At 36.7% G+C, this 25735-nt stretch overlaps 1 protein-coding gene across 3 annotated transcripts in view; it reads right to left on the reverse strand.

Moving 5' to 3' along the window:
• LOC129771684 (calbindin-32) overlaps positions 1–25735 on the reverse strand; it is a 242733-nt gene that overhangs the window by 208733 nt on the left and 8265 nt on the right. For 2 of the 3 annotated variants that reach the window (XM_055775597.1, XM_055775594.1), the window contains exon 2: positions 15145–15663. The exons of the other annotated variant lie outside the window; for it this stretch is intronic. The gene's annotated coding sequence lies outside the window, so the exon portion shown is untranslated. The remainder of the gene's footprint in view (positions 1–15144; positions 15664–25735) is intronic. 3 annotated transcript variants of the gene reach the window in all.

Consider the following 25735-nt stretch of genomic DNA (forward strand, 5'->3'; position numbering starts at 1 on the left):
TGACTTTAAGGGGATGAATCAAAAATTAAATTATTCTTTTTTCAATCAAAAAAACCAAAAATATATGAATAGAAAACAAATAGAAAAACAATTTGTTTGACTCGAATATATACAGGATTCGATTGTATACAGTGAAAAGAAATCAAAGACTGTATATAATCGAGTCCACGCTGTATACTTCTTTGCTGTGGTGGCTGAGAGCAGACAAATGGCCGCAAAGAGTTAATGCAGATTTCGATACAGATTTTCTGAGAAAAAACACAGATAAAAAGATTTTTTGAGAACAAAAACACAGATTTTATTACGGCAATCCTGCGGCACAGACGCATCAATTACGAGCTGTATCATGTGAATATGCTGATATAGTGAATGCAATACAGCGTGGTCGATTACAATGGGTTGGAATGTAGCCAGAATGCCTGGCTATAGAGCCATCAATGCTATTTTCAGCAAATAACCAGAAAGAGGTCATCGACTATGGGGTAGACTCTACACCCGGTGGTTGCACAGTGTCGAGAAAGACTTAAGGTGACTGAAGAACAACTGTAATTCGTTCGGCGTATCTCATCTCTGAAGCAAGTTTGATTCACATACCCTGGATAAATCCAACAATTCTCTTGTTATTGAATGATATTAATCATGAAGTTGAAAACAAACCTTCGGATCTATGAGGGGGCCAAATACTCCAGTTCTACTGAATTTCAAAAATGTTTAGGTTTAAGAATTGCTTTCGTGATAAAGATGCTGAAACAAACATATACCTCTATTTCCCACAAGCCTTCGTTAAGGCGGTATCGTTATGATGAAAGCAATTCTAAACATATAAATTACAGAATTTCAGTACAGCAGGGTGACCTGCAGTCATCACTCCTCCGAAACTATGTGCTATAAACACGCACTTTTTCCACCCGCCAAAAACACAATAACTTTGTTTACTTTCCTAACCATTCAAAACAGTAAAATGTAAACCGTAAAGTGCATTGTATAAATATCCATCATTTTTATTTCGGCAAATGTTCAACCAATCGAGAAAAAAATAGCTTTTTCCGAATATATTTTTTCTAGCGTAAACAGCAACGTTTTTCCACCATAAAATACCCATAAACAAGGCTGGCCGCCCATAATTCATCGCATTCCGGTGGTTCACACAGCGAACCGCAACGAGGAAAAAGCAAGAATCTCCGGTACTTTCCTCAGGAAGATACGAAACAATGAGCAAAAGTTGTTAATTTTTTACTGCATCATCCGGTCCGGATTACCCGGTTTCCCTTCTCTTTCTGCTGGACCGTGTGTTTGTTTGGATTCGCGTTTACTACTTTTGATGTTAACGTGGGGAGCTCCGAAAAGCCAAAATACCAATTGGGAGATGTATGCGGAAACCTTGCGCCGCGTGACAGAAGCCCCAAACAGCGATAATTTGTCACTCCAGCTGAAGTCGCTTCCAATATTCTCACTTATTGTCTTAACTTTTCGCCGTTCACGAGAGGCATTACGATTGGGGGGTATATATTTTTCCCATTCATCATTTGGTGGGCACAAAAACATCATTTCCGTGCGATATCACCGTGTTGTTCTCATTTCAATAAGTTTTTGCATAAAAACCCCCGTGCCCCGTTTACTGTTCTTTTGGACGCATAGAGCTTCTCTGGAAGCGTAAATTGGGGTTGGTTTATTACCGATGCGGAGAAAGTTGAACGAAAATTTGTATAAATTGGCTAATAAAAATAGAGTTTCACCTATTATTTAGACCATAAAAAAACTCGCGCCAAAACAAGAAAAGTAATTAAGGGGAAAGGACTGCAATGATAGCTGGAGGACCATCGTCGGGGTACCAAAAGCCATGATCCTCTGTCATTCTACGGGCCGGGTATAGCATTTTCCTCTATTTGCAGTTGCCCTCAGGCTTACCATATTTACGGGGGACTCAAATAATTACACCTCGACGCTGTTCGTTAATGAACCTCAAAAATAGTAATTGTGCTTAGCATTAGACTTCATCAGACCTAAACTCTTAAGAATTTTGATTAAGAATGATTTATACTCTTACGAATGGTCCAAACATGAAATTATTTTAAAAATCGTATCATTTTCAATGTTTTAGTAATTTTAAATGAGCATAAAAGCCACCCACTGGGAAAGATACCAAATGTTCATACCAGAAAATAAACCATTCAGCATTAGCATATGTAGTAAATCATTCTTATATTTGCATTCAGTTGCTTATTGCTATAAATCAGCATTTTGAATGCATAGTTGTTGTAAATCAATACACACAATGCTATTCAAATACTTCTTGTCGGTAATCAACATTCTGGATGCATAACTGCATTAAAAGAACATTGAATCTGTAGTTAGCAGTAGAGTTGCCATTTACTTTGCCAAACCCGTTTTTTGAGCAGCACATAAGGCTACTCACCTGCAGACTTTATTGCTACTTGGTAACTTGGGTATATGCATCAAAATTTCATTTTTGTAGTTGTCCAAACGTAATTAAGTATACGATAAAACGCTGATACTCAATTGTAGAAACATTCTTTGTAAACAAGGTTTACCAAAATGTGCATTATACCAGCGCCCAAAATATTAATATTCCTTTTTTTGCAGCTATTATTATAGTGATGGATGGCTCGTTTGCATAATCAATCGTTATAAATATCACATATTTCACATATTTACATTTACATTCACATACAGCCATTCCATGTCAAACCGATATAGTGGTTCTCAGATTTTCGTGGGAAGTGGAAATTTTGTTCTTTGTCGCAAACCATTAGACCCGTATTTTTTAATTTTTTTTTTGTTAGGGTGACCAAATTAGTGGTCCGAAAAAATCAAATTTTTCCACTTTTTTTTTTAAATTCATAACTATTGAACTACTGAGTCGATTTAAATGATCGACATATCAAATTAAAGCCAATTAAAGCTGATCTTTTTTGAAAAAATACCAGAGTAGTAAAAAATTTTAATTTTGGTTTCGTTATTAATGATCGTATTGGTGTTTTATAGTTTTCATGGTCTCGGAACCAAAGGTGCTATATTATTTTATATTTTTTTTTTTGAAAATCTGAGAATCTTTTACATAACATATCTCGAAACTAGAGAGGCGTTTTTTTTGTGTTTTTAAGTTATGATTTTTCAAAGTTTATCGTAATTATTTCGTAATTATTCATTGTATTTATTATTTATAGTTTTTTTTGGATAGCTGAGAATTTTTTACACAACATATTTCGAAACCAAAGAGGCGTTTTTTTTTGTTTTTAAGTTATGATTTTTCAAAGTTTACCGTAATTTATTATTATTTATTATTATTATGGTTTCCGGACCAAGGGCGCTATATTATTTTATATTTTTTCTTGAAAGCTGAGTTTTTTCACAAAATATATCCAAAAATCAGAGAGGCGTTTTTTTTAGTTTTTGAGTTATGATTTTTCAAAGTTAAAATGTGTTTTTGCGCAAGTAGCTTCATGGGTAGAAAATAGGAATAGGTATAACGGGTGTTAAATAAAACATGAGAATTTTTTCAATCACATATAAAAAAAATGTTTTTTTTTCATCGATTTCAGAATTTTTTATTAATAACATAATGTATTTTCCATCGATCGGGGATCGTTCCTACGATCTTCAATGCAAAGTATGGGCGTATCAATTGTGATAATACGTACTTTACTGATGGGTCCTCTATGAATGAGTCCACAGGATTTGGAATGTTCAACGAATTTTTAGCACCTCCCACAGTCTTCAGAATCCTTGCTCAGTGTATATTGCTGAATTGGCAGCAATACACTGGGCGCTGGACAGCGTCGCCTCACGACCTGTTGAACACTATTACATTGTAACGGATAGTCTTAGCTCTGTCGAAGCTATCCGTTCAGTGAGGCCGGAAAAGCACTCGCCGTACTTCCTTGAGAGAATACGAGAAATTTTTAGTGCTTTAACCAGACGCTGTTATGTCATTACCTTTGTCTGGGTCCCTTCACATTGCTCAATTCCGGGTAATGAGAGGGCTGACTCATTAGCAAAGGTAGGTGCAATTGAAGGCGAAATTTATCTGCGTCAAATCGCCTTCAATGAATTTTATTCTTTAGTTCGTAAAAATACCATTGCTAACTGGCAACGCAAATGGAACGAAGATGAATTGGGCCGGTGGCTCCACTCAATTATCCCTAAGGTTAGCCTCAAACCATGGTTCAAAAGTCTGGACTTGAGTCGGGACTTTATTCGCACCTTCTCCCGACTCATGTCCAATCACTGTTCGTTAAACGCGATACTCTTTCGTTTTGATCTCGCCGACAGCAATATCTGTGACTGTGGCCAAGGTTACCACGACATCGAACACGTTGTTTGGTCGTGCGAGGAGTATCTTGTTGCCAGATCGAATTTAGAAAACTCTCTTCGGGCTAGAGGAATGCAGCCCAATGTGCCGGTGAGAGATGTGTTGGCTGGTTTAGACCTTGATCACATGTCCCAAATATATGTCTTTCTAAAAGTTATCGATCTTCGTGTCTGATTGTCGTTATATCCTTATATTCTCCTTTTCCTTTTCCTTCGCGAGAAATTAAATCCCTTCTCATTAACAATAGAATAAGGTGAAATGTAAATATATATTAGATATAAGATAGGCTTAAGAATTGAGTGTAATGAATGTGAGTGTGAATGTGAGAGTGAACATTGTTAACATATCCTTTTATCCCTTCCTTTTCCTGAAGAAAATACGTCACCCTTCTAAACTCGAGTAGACCGCGAGTAATCGGTTTTCTACACCATTAACATTAGAATTAAGGAAAAATGTTTATATATACTTGTAACAATACAGTCAGGAGTTTGGCTCCTTTAAACTTATGTAACTGAGCCTGTAAAAATAAACGATTTAGTAAAAAAAAAAAAAATAATGTATGTTCTTCAAAAAAATGTCAGTGAATGTTTGAGTAAGGGCCGTGGTCTGCTGTTCGACGCAACTTTGTCGCGAGGCTCCCACAAGAACGTTGTACGGTTCTACGAAACGCATTTCCAGCAAGGAAAAAAGTTCACGGTGGCACATTTTAAGGAAGAAAATGTACCTGTCAGTACGGTATATCGTATCCTGAGTTCCCTGAACGTAGAGCGGAAGGTCGGAAGTGGTCGTCCGGTGACGATAATGACGAAGCATAGGAAGACATCGTTAAAGAAGCTGTTTGACAACAAGGACACAACCAGCCTGCGTGACGCCGGTCGGAAATATGGCTGCTCCCACGTATTGATCCATCGGACCCTCAAGATGGAAGGAATCGTTCGCAGGAAGAAGACGAGGTCGCCGGAGTACACGGAGGTGCAGATTGAGACGGTTAAGTGTCGGTGGATGACCAAAAAATACCGCGGGACGTCTTTCGTTCTGGACGACGAAAGCTATTTTCCGCTGTCCAAACCGCATATTCCAGGAAATGATAATTACTACTCCAGCGACAAGTCATCCACACCGCCTGAAGTGAAATACAAGTTCAAGCACAAGTTTGAAAAAAGAGGTTATGTTGTTCATCGCCATTTCCGACCGAGGCATTTCAAAGCCTTGGTTTAAGCCGAGCGGTCTGGCAATCAACCAACAAATCTATCGAGAAGAGTGCCTCGATAAAATCCTGCTGCCGTTCCTGAACGAGCATCACGCGGATGGGAAGTACGTCTTCTGGCCGGACAAGACGTCTTCCCATTACGCCAAGAAGACGCTGGCGTATCATGAGGAGAAAAAGATACCGTTCGTGCCGAAAGATCGTAACCCAACAAACTTGCCCCAGTGCCGCCCAATAGAGAATTTCTTTGGCTCACTCAGTGCCATAGTGTATAAAAACAATTGGAGGGGCAAGGACACGAAGCAACTGACTACAAGAATCCTGAATTGTATCCTGAAAATGGACGTAAGTGCCGTACAACGTTCTTGTGAGAACATCGCGACAAAATTGCGTCGAACAGCAGACCACGGCCCTTACTCAAACATTCACTGACATTTTTTTGAAGAAAATACATTATGTTATTAATAAAAAATACTGAAATCGATGAAAAAATATAAAAAAAAAAATTTATATGTGATTGAAAAAATTCTCATTTTTTTATTTAACACCCATTAGTTATCGGTAGAGATTAAGGACAATGAAAAACATGTATCAGGTAAAGACAAGAAATGTAGAGACGACTAGTGAGTAAGAATTAAAATTGTATAAAGACCGGAGAAATGACGAACTAAAAACACTTGAAATACCGTCCGCAGTTAAAAAAGTTGTATTTCTCAAACTGAAACACGCAGCTGAAGCCAAGAGGTTTTGAGCTTTTATCAAGTTGTAGTTCAATTCCCTCTTGCCTCCAATTACTGTTCTTAGAGCCACACGCTCTGTTCATCTTAACATATCCTTTACAGCCAGTATTTTATAAAAGAGGAAATTCAAGTGTTCGTGGTGAGGTTTGTGGTTTAAAAAAAAGAGATCACGCAGTGAAGAAAAAAGTGAAATTAATGAAATCATGACAATAATGAGAAGTATCGTATTCTCACCACTTTGCCTAAAAGCTGGTCAGCCTATAAAATCATGAAGGAATTCGATGTTTCTCAACATATGACAGAAAGGGCCAAAATACTACAGGAGGACAAGGGCATAATGACAACACCGACAAAAAGGCTAAGCAGTGCGTCTTTGGCAGAATTACTCTATCACTCGTGCGTGATTTCTACACCAGTGCACAATGGTCCAAGAGATGCATTTAAGTGGAAATAAGCATTTAGAGCTCGACAGTTATTCTCTAGACAAAACTGTCTTAGACAAAGATTTACATATGATAGAGCGCTCATTTTCATGTTATAAAAAATAGGGTGACCAAAATTGTCCATGAAATAAAAAATCTAACTTCCTTATCTTTATAGATAAAGGTGAACATAGTTCGACAATATTGTAGTCCCAGTTATTTGAAACATCTTTGTAGAACAAAGTTTTTTTTCTATCTCTTGAAATAACTTATATAGCGCCATTTTTCTATATTGCGTTAGGGTCACCATGAAAAAAACTGTTTTTAGCTGTGCAATTCCAAATGAAATTGTCCAAAAAATGCAGATTTTAAAAACATGTATTTTTGATTCGAATGAAAGTTTGTATTCCGTTTGGGTTGGAGGAAATATGAGTTTTCCACACGGAAAAACGGTAAGAAATGTTCATCTGAAAAACGTGTCAATGATTGAGAAACTTAAGTCAATGGGATGCAATATCCTTTTAGATACATCTTTAAAAATTTGCGGATCATGCCGTTTATCTGTATACTCTTCCAAACCAAAGCAGTGTAATACTGAGGAGCAGATCAGTACAGCAGTAGGAAATACTTTAGAAGAAGTACCATCAATAGTTTCAGTCGTTTCAGCATCTTCGCAAGATTCCCGAAACAGCAATATACCAGAGTATTCCCGAGCGTACAACATTGAGCTATTCAACAAGGGAATCGCCAGTATTAACGTTTCACCAATAATGACGAAAAGACTTGGACAGGCTAGTTACCCCGAACAAAAATTCAAAGAAATTTCTAAAGGTATTAAAAGAAATCTATTTTCCTTTTCACATGAAGAAGACAAAGAGTCGAACTTTAAACTAAAGGCAAAAGAGTTTGATGAGATTACCAATCAGCTCAAAGAGAAATTTGACTACACAGAGACAACAAGATCAGAAAAAGTTAGAATTTTAACAGTTTTGCCTAAGTCTTGGTCCGTGCAAAAAATGGAAGAAGGATTTGGCGTTAATAAATATATGGCAATTCAAGCAAAAAAACTGGCAAATGAAAAAGGTGTATTGTCGACACCACATAGCAAATATGGACCAAATTTAAGTGAAGATGTGAAAAATCATGTTTCGGAAGTTTATAATGACGACGATATCAGTCGATCATTACCTGGAGAAAGAAACTATGTTTCTGTAGCCAAAGATGGGAAGCGTCAACACATCCAAAAAAGGATATTAATAACATCATTACGGGAAACTTTCAACAGATTCAAAGAGCTTAATCCAAATTGCAAAATTGGATTTAGCTCTTTTGCATCAATGCGTCCGAAGTTCAGGAAATCCTAACGTTTGTGTTTGTACATTCCATGAAATTGTAAATCTTATGCTTCATAGTCTCAGACAATATTCCTTTAACATTGAATGCAAAGGATATATGGGAAAAATACTATGTAACATATCAAATAGATCAATATACTGTTACCTTCGTGAATGTAGAAAATGCCCAACAATGGACGAGTTTAGAAACTGGCTTCTAGATGAGCTTCAGGAACGCAATTCAATTGAAATCACTTATGCACAATGTATTTCTACTGATCGATGCGACATAGAAACTCTTGTAAAACCGGTGGAAGAATTTGTATCGTATTTTTGCGAAGAAATAGAAAAATTACTTACTCATGATTACATTAAAACACAACAGTCCACATTTCTTAACAATATAAAAGCTAATTTGCAAGAAAATGAGGTTGTTGTGATTTGCGATTTTTCCGAAAATTATTCATTTGTGCTTCAAGATGAAGTTCAAAGTCATCACTGGAACAATGATCAAGCAACAATCCATCCGTTCGTTGTTTATTATAGAGATGAAAAAGGTTCTCTGGCAAATTCAAGCTTTGTAGTTATATCTGAAGTTTTAAGTCATGACACAATAGCTGTGCAAGTATTTATTTCTAAATTGGTAACATTTTTGAAACAACAAATGCAGGTAAAAAGAATAAAATTCATGTCGGATGGTGCTGCATCCCAGTATAAAAATAGGAAATATTTTGCGAGTTTATGTCAGTTTAAATCGAAATACGACATTGACGCTGAATGGCATTTTTTTGCAACATCACACGGCAAAGAACCTTGTGATGCAATTTGGTGGTACATTAAAACGGATGGCAACAAGAGCTAGTTTTGCTAGGCAGCATAAACATCCGATTACGAGTGCAAAAACGTTATTTGACTAGGCTAGCAAGCGAAAAGAATACTATCGTATAAATTGTCATTTTCATATAGTCACAAGAAGAATATGATCAGGGTGTGGAAGAGTTGAGTAGCATGTATGATAACACCAAACCAATTCCAGGTAACCAAAAGTATCATTCTTTTGTACCTGTATCCGAGAATGAAGTAGCAGCAAAGTTGTATTCTAACGACAATGCAGCAAGTTATCATAATGTGTATAGAAATATAAGAAAATAATGAAAAAATTAAATTATATACAACAAAATTGTTAGTTGATAGAAATAAATGTTGATACAAAATAAATGCTAAAAATTCTAGTATTGTTATTAGTATCTCTTAAACTCTGATAAATATAGGAAAATAGACCAAATTGTAGAGAATTATATTTTTTCCTTTTATGAGTGTTCTGTTCCGTTGGCGCAACATGTATAACATGTTAAAAGTTTGTATTAAGATAAAAAAAACATTTTTAATATCGCTACGTTTTATATTAACCCACATGTGTTCAAATGATTTTCAACGTAACTCCTAAACATATATTTTTCAACCATGATGATGTATTTGGAAAAGTTGTTGGAAATTATAAGCAAATTCATAAATTTTCATGAACATGACGGTATAACACGACAAACATATTAAAAAGGAATATTTACTATAAAAAAGACAATAAATTAGAAATATGTTTCAAAATATCTCGAAAATGGCTACATTTAGATGAAAATTTATAATGAGCTTTTTTGTTTTAAATCACATCAGAAATCATAATTTGTGGCCAAAAATGATTGTTAACATACAAAAATTCGAAGTTTCGGAAATACATAAAAATTCGATGTTCCACAAAGTTCGTCAAAAATAGTTTTACCATATTGGACCCATTTTTTAAATTTTCTACATGACTTCTATTTTATATAAAAAAATTAAAAGAAAAATGTATTTTGGATATTGCAAATTATAGTTTTTTTTTGTAAATAAAAAAAAGAGTACTAATTTTTTTTCTCAGTGTATATTTTTTCATCTTTAGACATCAATACGCTATAACTCTTTCTAAAACGACTCATAGTTTTTTAGATATAAATTATCAAAGATTTCTCCTACTTAAATCGGTACACCCTTTTCAAAAGTTACGCTTGAGTCAAAACATTCCCAATTGTTGTGGAAAACTCATATTTCCTCCAACCCAAACGGAATACAAGCTTTCATTCGAATCAAAAATACATGTTTTTAAAATCTGCATTTTTTGGACGATTTCATTTGGAATTGCACATATGTGTGATTTTTTTCAGATTTTCTTCAGTGTTGTGCGGTACAAAAAAAATTACATTTTTTCAGAAACTCATCAATATGGGTATCAAATGAAAGTGCTCGACTAGTAGAACACAGTAGATCATGAATTATCCAAATCCAAGATGGCTGCAGTTAAACAATTACTTTTTAATGGTTTCATTCAATTTGCCCTATTTGTATGTATGTTTGAGTGTTTGTAGGGTTGTCCCACATTAATAGAAAATTGACCCCGTTCCTGTTGACTGATTGATCTGAAATTTGGAAGACACTTTAAATTCTACTGTCATTATAAAACTGCATATTCAATGATCTTGAAAAAATCAATTTGGCCACCGCTAAAAACTGGCTGAATGACTTGAGTTGGAGAACACAAAACATAATAAACAACATAAATTCAAGAAGGTCGCCGCCACTAAATGGTTGACTATGTATTTTTTGCAATCCCCTCAATATTGGTATCAAATGAAACGATTTGACTAATAGAATACAGTTCATCATGAAAATATACCGAAAAAAATTAGATACAAAAATTACATTAGATTTACATTATTCACAGTTATTTGTTTCATCATATACCCCACGATTCTATTTTAATCTCATCATTGCCCTAGACAAAAGAAGGAACGGATGTGGTAACTACTAACTGCTACTTGCCTAATTATTTTCTAGCTTTTAGTACATTAAACCGTTTACCGTGTTTAGTAAATTATCCGTATCATTAGTATACTTCTCTACAATAAAACCATTCAACTTTTTTTTAAATTTTTATTTCTTACCTAACTTTGTTCGGAATATTTTGATGATGTACTGTATTCTATTAGTCAAATCAATTCATTTGATACCAATGTTGAGGGGATTGCAAAAAATACATAGTCGACCGTTTAGTGGCGGCGACATTCTCGAATTTCTGTTGTTTATTATGTTTTGTGTTCTCCAACTCAAGTCATTCAGCCAGTTTTTAGCGGTGGCCAAATTGATTTTTTCAAGATCATTGAATACGCAGTTTTATAATGACAGTAGAATTTAAAGTGTCTTCCAAATTTCAGATCAATCAGTCAACAGGAACGGGGTCAATTTTCTATTAATGTGGGACAACCCTACAAACACTCAAACATACATACAAATAGGGCAAATTGAATGAAACCATTAAAAAGTAATTGTTTAACTGCAGCCATCTTGGATTTGGATAATTCATGATCTACTGTGTTCTACTAGTCGAGTACTTTCATTTGATACCCATATTGATGAGGTTCTGAAAAAAATGTAATTTTTTTTGTACCGCACAACACTGAAGAAAATCTGAAAAAAATCACACATATGTGTATTCTCCAAGTCAAGCCAATCGGCCATTTTTTAGCGGCGGCCAAATTGAATTTTTTAAGATCATAGGATACGCAGTTTTATAATGGCCGTAGAATTAAAGGTATGTTCCAAATTTCAGAACAATCAGTGACCGCGAACGGGGTCAAATAGCTTTGAGACAAAAATATGAAAAAAATACTGAAATCACATCTTACTAAGGTGTATCGTTTAATATTTTCAAACAATTTTTTCATCAAAAAATCTAATAATTGTCAATGGCGTGAACAAAACGAAAAGGTGCATATTTCACCATAGATCCTATGGTGTACCATATTTGCACTCAAATGTATGGTACTGCTGTCAAAATGTTTTATTTAGTACCCTATACAAAATTTTCCATACAGCTGGTGATTTGGTTTGGGGGCACTTTTTACTCCCTCACCCAGCCAGACCCTTTGGAAATATAAAAAAAAATTGTCCCGCATATCACTGAAAAAAATTCACACATATCTAGAAAAGCCGTAGGAACACATTCAAATATGAATTTGTGTAGTACTGAATCTCTAAATCCAAAAAAAAAATAAAATTTTCAATATTTTTTCAGTACTTCAATTTTTGATAAAAACATTTTTTGATGATGTTTTCTGTTGTTGACGTAGAACTACTCTGTAGTTTGATTCTAGTCGCTAGTTTATAACTGTGGATATTATTATTTATAATGCTACGAAAATTTTGCAATGATCATTCTACCAGTTTGGTCGCTCTGAACTGTTTTTTTTTATTGTAGAATCATTTGACTATAATTGTTTGATGATTCATTCTTGTGCTCGCAGAATAATACATGCTCGAGACAAGCGCAGCTGTCATCCTTAGTGGAGAAAGTTTTGCTACTGACAAGCGAAACCAAATCACATACAAAATTTTAGTACGACATTTACTATCTTGGTGACTAAATAAACGAAATAAACTTTATCTGTTAATCTTAAAAACCAAGAAAAGAGTAACCCTGGATCATTATGATCAAGATTAGCAAAATTGAAATCCTAGTTGAAAGCAGTTCTGCGGCTGGCACGCGAGCCCAAATAAATTTATAACTTGATATAACTTATTGAATAGCTTGGTATTCCCCAAATATTTTTTTTGGCGCACAACCTTAACACCTGCTTCACTATAGCGTCAGTTCAATGCATTGATGACAGAGAACAAACGATGTTAAAAAAGGCTGAATATTTGCCTCAGCAGAGATTCGTTACCAATACCCTAGCGTAAATATTTCCCTCCCGCTATATCCCCTCCTTGACTGCATAATTTGCAACACCAAACAGTCGTCAATCATACCATAAAAAAAAATTAGGCGATTGTTGCATCATTACAGAGCCAATCCACACGGATACAAATGGGGTTTCGGCGTAGTGAAGATGCACTATTTTTACGTACGGGTTATGAAGCACGCACGTAAACATACAAATATCCTTATATCGATGGCTTGAAGCAACTAAATATACACACACTTATCTCCGTTTTGCGCTCTTTTCAAAAGAAGCCCTGTCTGTTAATGTTGTCAGTCTAGATTAGCTTAGATGTCATCCTTTGTGGAGAGAGCTTTCCTACCGTCATGCGAAACCAAATCACTGACAAAATTCCAGAACATTTATTTTATTGGTGAGCTGACGATAGCCTAGCTTGATGATTCCCCACACTATTGTGTAGCTCAGAACCTTAATGCAATGGCGTCAGTTCGATGCAATGATTGCAATGCCAGAGACATCAGCGAGTGAGTAATTTGGTCGCGCCCACAGCTCAATCCGAAACGAAAACATGTGATGACGCAAGACAAGGAAGAACAAGCGATATTCATTGCTTTGAATACAGAACGATACTGAAAGTTTGCCTTCCTTCCTTGACTGAGACTTTAAACTTCTTCAGTTCATTCGTCTCTAACCTTTAAAAGGGTCCTTACTTTTACTTCATCCATAATATTACTCCTCACCCCCATTGCCTTGAGAAAGGCATTCGATCCCTCACCGTCCAGCTCGCTCAGCAACGATGTTGTTCAGTTGATTTCCTCACGAAGAATGAAAGTTTGCCTCAGCAAGATCCACTGTTTATACTCTAGGCAAAAATTCCCCTTCGTTCTTTTTCTTTTCCTTTGTTCACGGAGACTTTACATCTTACGATTTCCTCTTCGTTGCTCGTTATTGACAGCTCTGTTCGGGAAAGCACACAAATGGACAGAACGAATGTATGGGGATGCTTCCAATTTTCATCAATTTCAACCAAATACAGACTAAGGTTTGGTATGTAAATCGCCAAAATCCGTGACCGGCTTTTCTGATTTGGCACACTTAATGCAAGACGTAGTTCTACGTCAAAAAGATACTTTAATTCATCGCAGTTTATATGGCAGACTAATCGATTTCTATAAACAACCTGACCCAAAAGCAGCAACAGAAGTACCAGATGTTCCGGACTGTGACTTTGGCACGGCACACGGCACTCATATATATTCCACTTCAATGGATTTCCCATATTCCAGAACAAGCTCTTCTGCGTACACGAACTGAACCTTCCGACCTTCTTTTCATCCCACCCCGCCCACTTTCAGCGAGTAAATTAATCTCTCATTTTCCAAAGTTGAAAGTAAACATGATCCCATTCCCACCGTGTTTCGATGCCATCGAAACCGTGTCGGAAGCGTGAAATTAATTGTTTATGTGACCGGTTCGACGAGTTTTGTTCTTTCTGATGGTGCTCGAGCGCCCGGGTTCCAAAACAATGAAGTCAGACGCCAAAGACAGCGGAAAATTATGCTCGCATGGGCGCGACCCCAAAAAGGAAACCGCTCCGGGAAGAACAAAACAGCAGTATCTAGTCATTATGAAGGCGGTTTTATGGGGCCCTCCCTGGAAACGCCCGCTGCTGTCTACCGTACCTCAAATATGTATGATATGGGTGGCGGGATGATTCTTTTTTGTTCTTGGGTCCGTTTCACGCCCTCCTCCGTTTCGTTCCTGCTGAGGTGCTGAGAAAGTTTCCGAGAAGAGTACAGATTTTGGTGGAAATTTATCGATTATTTGTTTTAAAGTAATGGGAACGGTTGAGTTTCGCCGTTGTTTTCCACGGAAGCGGATAGTGATGCGATGAAGTTAAAAGTTAAGGGCGCCTTTGCCTTGGTGTACTCTCTGTGCTTTCATCAATTCTGGAGCTACCTCAGTACCATAAATTAACCCCGTGAAAGCGGAAAACATTGTTGTCGAAGTAATTATTTTGAGGAAGACAAACGACAAACATTTACGACGAGATTTAATCTCGCAATCAACGCAAATGCTCCCCATGAATAATTCCATCGTTCGGCAATTAGTCATTTCCATGACTCCAGTAATCAATATCAGAAATAAACAAGCGTGTCACGATCCATAATAGATATTGACACTTCGTCGAAAAGTACGCAGACGAAAAATCAGCGCTTCGCCGGAAAGCCTCGCTCGAGTGTCATCTGTCTGGAGAAGAGGTCCTCCAAACACAATATCATTATCTGATAGTACCGCCCAGTTGTTTGCGCTTTCTCTCTCTCATCCTGTCAATAATCTATATTTACCGGACTTACCTGTCTCTTAACGGCTGCCTTCCCCCGACTCTGCCACTGCTCTCGTTGAGTGCCACCTGACGTTTTCCCCCACTCTAAGCCACACAAACTCGTCCTTGCACTAGGCTCTGGTTCTTTCCTCGAACTTCCCGGTGCCCCCAAGTCGACCTTTGTTCGTTGTTGATCAATATGCTGAAATTCAATGCCAACCTCAAAGTTACACTCACCACCCACACACTGCGAAACCCGAGTCGATTGTTGTTTTGGTCGTCTAATTCCGCGCGTTATACTTCGTTCGTAATCCCGCGCACTCCAAGAAATCACGAAACCACGTGAAACAGAGAGAGATACGCAGGCACTTCTTCGTGTGGTGTGGCTTCACTCACACCTCAAAATACACCCCCACACAAACACACGCGATTACCCAGAAAGAATGGGGAAAGCCCACGCGAAGTGGATCAGCACACGGTGTGTTCCGCAACGTTGTAATCACCTGACGTACCAACACAATCCGGGAAAGCGGATGATTGCGGTGTTATCCTGAGTCGCGAAGGCATGGAAGAGAAAAAAAAGGGAAGAAAAAGAGAAAGGAAATAGAGCTTTACAGTGCACCGAATTACCTGGGATGATAGGCAGTAAAAAAAATTGTCGGGAATGAAAGAAGTAGCATCGAAGAATGGCTGAAAGCTTTCGTGTATAACAAAAGCAGGTCATTTACGGAATCATTCCTTCTTTCAGTTATCGCATGAGCGTTTTCGAATTATTGTTTCTGCAATTTCAGGAAATACGAAAGCAAAATTGTGTACTTCCCTTTGCTTGACTAAGCTTCACTTCACCCGCTGAAAGCGGATCCTCTCGACACGGGCGGAATGTGAGCTGATCTGGGCGAGCTGCAACATATTAGACTAAAAGTCTGTTTTAGACACATCAACGACGTTTGAAAACGTAATGTTATTAAGTGATCGATTATTTAATCGATTTAGTAATCAATCTATGACTGATTCCACGCTAAATCGAGGGATTTCTTTTTTCGATTTCGTTGAACACATCTTCTTCTTCATTTTCTTCGTTCACGTTCACAACTTTGAACCTTACGATTGATTTGTCTCCGTATTGTTGAACACAGTTTGCTGGAATTAAATTATTATGACCATTCCATGAGGTTATGCAACAAGAAACAAATTTCAAATAATGTTTTAGGAGAAAATTGAAAACATTATCTGAATAATCATTTCATGAATCAATCAATCACATAAATCATTTCAAACAAAATAGAATTCTTGTGAGAGGAGGGCGAGGTTGAAAACTATATAATTATATTCGAAATATTTTAGGTATTCACTATTTTTCATGGATAAATCACGCGAAATTATACCATGTTATAGTAAAATTGAGAAAAAATCCTACAAGAATCATCAGTTGCAGAATATTTTATAGTTAGCTGGTTTGTTGTCAGTCAAATACTTTTTGGGACGTGACAACATCTGACTTTTGTTATCTCTTTGGTTCGTCATTCGGTGTGAGTCTATAAACCCATTGATAATCGGAAATTTTGGAAAAATGTCATTCGGGATTCATGAGTTCATATAATGAATTCATCTCCATGCAGGTTGTTCCTTCTTGGTATATTCCCAACCGTATTTGTTTTCCTGACTCCATAAATTCCTCTGTACATTTTGATCTGTCAATGAAACAGGAAATCCATGAAATGTCTGGTTATCAACGATCTTCGATGCAAAGTATGGGCGCATCAATTGTAATAATATGTGTTCGTCCGGGAATAAAGGGGGCTTAGAGTAAATTTTTCCATTTTGAGTTTTTTCGCGATTCGGGACCTGAAAACTCTTACGATTCGATTGAGACCCATCCGAGGTCCTTAAGTTGAAATTTCAGCCCGTTAGATGGTTTTTTGTACGATTAACACGAAAACCGCAAAGTGATAAGAAATGTTTCATCTTCAAACAACCGAATAATACACCAAGTAACAAAAACAAGCAATATTGAAACATATTTCGTGCTCAAACTAGTTCCCTAATGTGACAACATACCACAGAAGAGACTTCATCCAACACGATACCTTCAAAACAGATGTTTTCGTAGTGTAAACTTTGAACGCGAAAACAAAGTACGAGTTCTTTAGATGCGCTACTCTTTCGTATAAATCATGCCAACAACAATCTCGGCGTTTAATGCCAAGGTTATCACGACATTGAACTTGTTGTTTGGTCGTGCGAGGTGTATCTTGTTGCCAGATTAAGTTTAGGAAACTCCCTTCGGGCTCGAGGAAGGCAGCCTAATGTACCGGTGAGAGATGTGTTGGCTCGGTTTGACCCTAATTACATGTCTCAAATATATGTTTTCCTTAAAGTTATCGATCTTCGTTTGTGATTGTGATATATCCTTCTTCTTCTTTTCTTTGTTTTTAACACTTTGCGGACCGCTCACGAGATTTCTCGTTTTTGCGTAGCTTCTTTACAGACTTGTGTGAAATTAGCGGATAAAAGTTTTTGTTGCGTGCTATTTTCTGTTCAATGTCTTGCTGGATTTAATGAATAATGAATTATTTCAATTGAAATTAATTGATTGTTTATCAAGTAACAACCTTCAAAATTATGATCATTAGATACAGAATTGAATCATGCACCTTTCCACATAATTCATTTTTTTCTTGATCGTGACAGAGAATAGTGATAGACTGAAACGTGAGCATGGGTCAATATAGGAAAATATGCAGAATTTTGAAAATTAAAAAAAAGTTGTTCAAATAGAGTTATCGAAGTTATTAATAGAGAAATATTTTACCTATTTTCCAGCCACAATTTCATTAATCAAACAAGGGTATGAGAAAAGGTATAAGCCAAGTTGAATTGAAGAAGTGAATTATGTGAAAGAAAACTGAAAAAAAAATATTTAAAAGGACCCAAAACACATTCTCGAGATAGTACTTATTCGATATAGAATATTTCTATCTATCTTTAGCCAAATTTTTATCGGTTGGAAAAGGGTCTAAGAAAAGTTATAGCCCGAAACCTATAGAACTATGGGGGAAATTAATTGACTTAAAGAAAAATTTAAAAGGTTATTTGAAACGACCCAATACAAATTTTTGAGATAATACTCATTGGATAGAGAATACTTTTAGCCATCTTTAGCCAAATTTTCGTTGGCTAGTCCCAAGCGTCATTCTGTGTGTTCTTTGTGCAATTTGGTTGGTTCAGGTCAATCACGGAGAGCAACTACGAATTGTACAGTCTACCCAAGCTCAAGCTCAAGCTCTTCAGCCAAATTTCCGTTGGCCGGAAAAGAGTCTGAGAAAAGGTATGGGCCAAAATGTATACGAGTTGTAGGAGGGAAATTAATTAATTTATCGAAAATGGAAATAGAACTTTTTGACACTCGAAAATGAAGGAACAGAGTGCGAAGTCGAAATTTTTAGACGATTTTCGAAATGCTTTAAAATCGTGAAATATCAACGCATGAAGATGGGATATAAATCTCTTTAAAGCATAATTTACATGGATTTACACGGAATATTTTACAGAGAAATTTGTATTTCAATGTATGTAGATGTAGTGGACAAAAATATCGGGAAGAAATGAGAAATCGATTTCTTCATGTTTTTTCAAAGATAGCAAATCTAATTAGCGTTATCAACTATCTCTCATTTGATTTCTAGAACGTTGTTGTGGACCATTCAGTACTCAGATATTATTGTATGAACGAAAAATTTCGTGAACGTTTTTGCCAATAACTTTTCTCATACCCTTTTCAGATCAATTAAAAGGCTAAAGATAAATAAAAATATTCTTTATTGAATGAGTGCTATCGCGAGAATGTGTTTTCGGTCCTTTCAAATAACTTTTTCCAATTTTCTTCAAAATAATCAATTTCTCCCATACAACTTGGTCTATAACTTTTCTCAGACCCTTTTCCGATTAATAAAATTGTGGCTGGAAGATAGGTAAAATATTTCTCTATTGAATAACTTCGATAACTCTAATTGAACTGTTTTTAAATTTCAAAATTCTGTATATTTTCCTATATTGGCCTATGCTCACGTTCTAGTCTATAACTTTTCTCTGTCACGATCAAGAAGAAAATGAATTATGTGGAAAGATGAATGATTCAATTCTCTATCTAATGAGCATGATTTTGAAGGTTGTTACTTGATAAACAATCAATTAATTTCAACTGAAATAACTTATTTTCCATTAAATCCAACAAGACGTTGAACGGAAACTTGCACGCAACAAAAACTACTATCCGCTGAACTTTCATCCGCTAACTTCACACATAGAGGCGAGTGAACTGCAAAGTTTAAAGCATCTTAAAAACTTGCAAGCAAAGCAAGCAACTTCACAAAATGTCAAAACGTGCGGTCCCAGGCGTTTGTCTTACAGATTTCTTCCCGGTCCTTAAAGTGTTTTTCTTTTTTATCTCATTTATTTATTTATTAGGCTCATTAGCATTTTAGCTGTAACAGAGCCGGGTTTTAATCGTGTACATGTACATATGTTTATGTTTCTATAAATTATAATTACACAGTAGTTAGTAGTAGCCATTTAGGGGTTAAGTATTCTGTTCCATTACATTATGGTAAATCACACAGTAGTAGCCATTTAGGCGTAAGGGTATTCTTTCTGTTCTTCCATTGTTCAGCAGACCGGACAGCGAAGACAGTTGATATTGATCATTGTTGAGTTATTTATAGAACAGCAGCCCGATGTGTCTTGCAGAGCAGAGCATTGTATGGATGAATCGATCTCATTTCGACCGTGGATCGATTTCCATCGCTGATGATGGTTGCGTGGACGTAGTTATTCTATAACAACACAAAGATGGTCAATTGAGGGCCCTGAGTTTGAACTCACGATCGATCGCTTGGTAAGCGAACGCGTAACCAAGTGGCTACGAAGACCCCCTGTTAAAGTGTTGAGAGGCTTCAAATTTTGCACTTTTGCCTCTACTTATATTATTATACTCTCCTTTTCGTCCTTCACGAGCGATCAGTTCCCTTCTTACTAACAATATAATGAGTTGCAATGTAAATATATATTAGATACGAGCTGACCCGTCGAACTTCGTTCCGCCAAAATTGTTTTATTGACTTTCAAATATTCACGTTTTCAAAGTAAGCAAACGTTCATAAGTCCAATCGCAGAACTCTCCATTAGTTGAAATCCCGTTTGACCCATTACAATTTTCTTTTACTATAAATTTCCTAGTAAAACCCCAATTTAAGGGAGTTCGTAGAACTAACTTTTTCTGAAATTTTGATAGACGATGAGGTACCCTCAAGGACTCAAAAACTGCCAAAAAGTCAATTTTGTTAAAAGTGGCGTTTATGGGGTTTGACAAACAAACAATTCAATTCTTTCCTCGGGTTTTGCGCGTGCGTGCGGATCGCAACTACATGAAGGTAAATTATTTTGAATATTACGTCCATTCTTTTTGTCACGATCACATTTTGCTGGCAGCCAACGATATGCAGTAGTTATAATGTGGCTGATTGGGGTCATATGCAGGCATCGATCAAATGTTCTTCTCGCTGTCGATAGCTGGAATCTGCTTTTGTGGTGCCGATATTGGAGGAATCGGCAATGCTGATTCAGAAGAAGAACTCAGGCAACCGCGAGAAGAGAAGTATTTGTTGAAAATATTGTATGTAGGGGAAATTGGGAGGAATTTGAACCCCTAAGCAAATCGCCTAATATTTCCAAACCAGTACGGCCTAAATAAAAAATGTCACATTGTATACTGAACTACACTTAATTTCTCTCAATCAATAATGTTTAATCATAATATCAAGCTTCAAATTACCAAATATATCATAAAATAAAAGATATGATTTGGACATTAAAATTTGATGCGGGGTGATTTGGACCGTTTGTGGGGTGATTGGATCCAGTGTGTGTTTCTTCGAAAAAAAACATACTAATGTTTATGTAAAGTATTTTGGGATAATGTTACAATCAGTAACAGTGTTCTGGGATCGATACCGGGTGTCTTAGCCAGATTGCAGTCCAGAAAAATTGGATTGAGACCATCGCGAAAACTGCATGGATATTTAAACTATTGTTCAAGCATTTTCAAACACTTTCGATGCTTGGTCTTGATGGTCTGCGTTGCTCTTTCAAGCTCCTCCTTCTTCCAACTTTATCTGCTCATCCTCTTTTTGTAATTCAGCGGCATCTGGAATCAATTAGACCAAAGAAAAGTCTCAAACCTGTAGGACCAATTCACCCCACAGAAACGTGTCCATGTTACCCCACACAACATGTAAAAATTAAAATGCAATTAATTTCATTTATTGTTATCAAACTTACAGTTTCGCTGCATCATATTCCTGCACAATACACGAAAAGTTTGTTTAATCATCGGGAAAAACCTTAAAACCTCAATCGTAAAACTCATATTTTTTGGCAATCAATGTGCTTGTTGTGTTCATGCTTCCGTTTCCTTCCACCTGTCGAATTTTACCGAATTAGTCTTTTTACGTCAGGTACATACGGTTCAACAATAAAAGGAGGTGACATTATAAAAAATCCAAGTTGAGCCGTACTCTTTGAGATAAAGGGGTGGTCCAAATCACCCCGTATGTCCAACTCACCCAGTGTTACCCTACACAAAAAATTGCGCCCGAAACGTTTGGCTCCAATATTGATTCGAGAGATTACCAGAAGGATGAATCTTTCAAGGGCTGGAAATCGAAAATCGATCGCATCGTGAACAATGTCCAATTTTAAGCGCCATAACAATTTGAATAAATAATACATGTCACGAAACTAACTATCGAACAACTAAAAAATATCAACCGTTATCCAAATGGAAATACCTCGTTCTAATTGGTCGAAATCGAAGGTACAAGCTTCCTCTTTTACTCACAATTATTGTTCAGTCATTTTCTGATAGATTTACGAGAGTTTTGCATCAATCATTTTGGGCACTCTAAAATAATTCATTACAGTGAAAATGAATAAAATAATAAGCCCTGCGTTTCATAACTATAGAACCACTCATTTTTCTCTTAGTTTCCAAACATATGCAACAAGTCGGTTGAATTGAGGTATATAGTGTTCAATATCACAACTATCTTCATTTATAAGACTGGTAATTTCAATTTTATTGTTGTGTACAGATGCGAAACATTCACTAAACATTCCAGTGTTTCACTGGACTAAAATTCCAGTGTTTCATAACTAGAGAACCAGATGGGAAAACTCTCACTCCTTTACAAAATTAACGTCAATTTCGCATGAATTACAATAAGTTTCTTATTTGTAGGTCATCTTTAGTTCTCAATCAGTTTGAATGATCCATTCGGGGTGGTTTCGACCAAGCTGTCGAAACCACCCCGAGTGTCGACCAAGTGTTTCGGGTTCGTAGTGACCGACGCGGGGCACTTCTCCCCTCGACTCGCCGACGTTGACGAGTCGAGGGGAGAAAAATCAAAATCCAAGATATCCAGAGTGAACAAAAGTTTTGTCGCGCTGATTCGCTTAATAACCTAGTTCTAGGACAACGATTCCTTATTCAGGAGTTCTAAGCAAAAGTAACAGAAGGGAACAACTAATACTACTGACCATATTATTGATAAGCGTGATAAGCATCGTACTGTTCTAAATTGACCCAGTTACAGGGTGATCATCCACAACTCGAGAGCTCAGAACGAAAGAGATAAAACTCCCACTTGAAGGCAACCTCTTGTTGGTTCGGTGGTTAGATTTGATTCTTCTAATATGGCTGTTATTAGTCGATTGGTTAGCATAGTGTATCTAGTTGGAGATACTGTAAGTTATGGCTAGCTCAGTGGTACTGATTGGTTTAATTACCTCAGGGTCGGCTCTTACCTTTGAACGAGGTTGACTCACGAATACTACGGAAGCTGATGGTGATGAATTTGATTGAGAGTATTATTATCGTAAGAACGAAATGGTAAGTATATATTTTTTTAAATTTATTGTATACTAGCTGACCCGGCAAACTTCGTCCCGCCCAAAATTTGTTTATTTGTTATCAATATCTTCAAACATTCACGTTTTCTTACTATGAGCAAGCTCATGGGTCCAATCGCAGAACTATGCATTGATTGATCTTCTAATCGACCCCGTTGAATTTTGTGTGGCAGCCCCACCTAAGAGAGGGGGAGGAGTATCTAACCGCCATAGAATCATATATTGTACCCTAAAACCTCCACATGCAAAATTTGGTTTCATTTGCTTGATTAATTCTCGAGTAATGCAGAAACTTGAGTTTCATTCCCCGGCCCCAAAAACCCCTACATACCAATTTTTTCATGTTGATCGGTTCAGTAGTTTCCGAGTCCATAAGAATCAGACAGACAGAAATCCATTTTTATATACAATATATAGATTTTTTTCTTGTCAGGTTAGTGGATTAGAAAATCGTTGCGGCCAAACAGGAATAGGTTGAATCAAGGTATGTATGTTGGTTGATAATAGAGAGAGAGAGGGTTTCTGTGTGTTGTTTTCTACTCACGGTGCCCGCACTCAGGGATCGGTCTCATCGGTCTAAGTGACGATGAGCGGGGGTTAGGCTCGACCAGACCTCACCGCACTGCGACCTCTGAAAAGTTCGACCGACTCACTCGTATACGTGTGGAGCAGCGATAACGTTGAGGGCTCGCTGACCACCGACCTTTTCTCTGAGGGACCTCCTTCGTCGTCTAGTTCCTGCGAGGAGGGTTAATGTTGCCTAACGTGTACGGCTCCAAGGACTTCTGCAAATGTTTCTTCCCTTATTTCCACTCGCACTTCACTTTTCAAAAAAGAAAAACTGTAATTTATCTTCGATCGATCTGATTTCCTCAACGGTTCGTGAGTTAAGAACGATTCGAGCCTCCCAAATCTTCCTTTACGGTTCGAATCCCTCTATTATCTCTCTCTCTCCCATCTCATCTCTCTATCCGCTTTCTCTCTCTCCCCTATGCATTCTCTACTCGTTTTTGTCGTCCTTTAGGACCAATAATATCCAAATTCGTTGAAAGAAATCATTGTGAATATTATTAATTTTTTTACAAAGATTATTCTTTTTTAATTCGTTATAATAGCATGCAATATCTTACAGGTAGGTAGGAGGTCATGGGATTTGGGTTAGTATTTGTAAAACGGTTGAGTTTAAACTTACGCTCAAATTCCATTCTTATCATAGATTTAATGGTTGTTTTTTTTGTTGAGGTTTATTTTTATGTTTAACAATAAATAAGTCAAAAAACAATTTATATTTTAACAATACATATGTCAAAAAACATTCTTGCGCATGAAGTTGTGAAATATGTTGGCAGATGATCCCTCAATATCAAGAAAAGCTGTAAGTGAAATTCCTTGAACATCAAAAGACTTCTCTGTTTTTGAAATCAAACATTGCTTCAGAAGGTTCAGAATTTGTTCAGAGGCCTCCTTTCAAACATTAAAATTAATGATTTTTCCAACTAATTGGTATATATGATAATCACGTTGTCTAGTCTTGAAAATAAATCTTGCCGGACTTCGCTTATGCAAACTTATACAAGCGCAATACATCCTTGCATTTTTGTGACACTTCTGGATAAATTCTGGTCCTGGATATCAACCCTCGACTTCATAAAGATTGCCAACCATTGAAGCGGTTAAACCGAACTATTGCAGAAAATCGTCCATATTCTGCGACCAGACACAAGTCACGAATATTCCATCATGACAACGCTCGGCCTCATGATACTGTTCGAGTTAAAAGCTTTTTGTAAAATAGCGGATGGAAAATTTTGGTTCACCCGCCGTATAGTCCCTTCCGACTAACATTTGAGTGGAATACGTTTCACTTCAGAATAGGGTATCGAAAATTGATTCGATGAATACTTCGTTCGCGACGAAATTTGTAAATTGCCAGAAAAATGGGAACAAGTAATGGTTAGCGATGGCCAATACTTTGAATAATGTATTAGTTCATTTTATTATTCAAATAAAATAAAAAAACGAAACGAATTAAGTCACACACCCAATGCTTTTTCAGAAACCTTTTTCTTGTACCGCTGTTAGTCAAGGTGAAATTAGAAATGTCGTTGTTGAAGCGTCATTGAAGCATTGTTGAAGCCTTATTTACTACTTACTAGCTGATCCGTCCAACTTCGTCCCGCCCAAAATTTGTTTTTTGTTATCAATACCTTCAAATATACACGTTTTCTTGCTATGAGCAAGTTCATGGGTCCAATCGCAGAAATGTTCATTGATTGATTTTCTATTCGACCCCGTTGAATTTACCTTTTACTACAAAATTCCTAGTATTTCTAACAAAACTCATCATTATATCATTATATCAGATTATTTTCAGACACAATTCTCGTTCAAGATTTTTCAACCACTTGCAAATAACATGTTTCTCCGTTACATGGAATAAATGTTTTATACAGAAAATATAATAGAATAAAGACAGCCCTAAATCGGACAGTTCTCGAGTTCTGCTCTTATCAACACATCCGGCGATCCTTTTTTTTGGTATAGATAGAAGAAAATATAGGAGTGCGTTTCATCACATTAAATTCCATTTCCAGTTTCGAGCAAAGATCAATTTCGCTAGCGCCAACATCAAATGGACTAACAGCACTTGTCGCTAT

Source organism: Toxorhynchites rutilus, chromosome 2, assembly GCF_029784135.1.
Source record: "Toxorhynchites rutilus septentrionalis strain SRP chromosome 2, ASM2978413v1, whole genome shotgun sequence".
Classification (NCBI taxonomy): domain Eukaryota; kingdom Metazoa; phylum Arthropoda; class Insecta; order Diptera; family Culicidae; genus Toxorhynchites; species Toxorhynchites rutilus.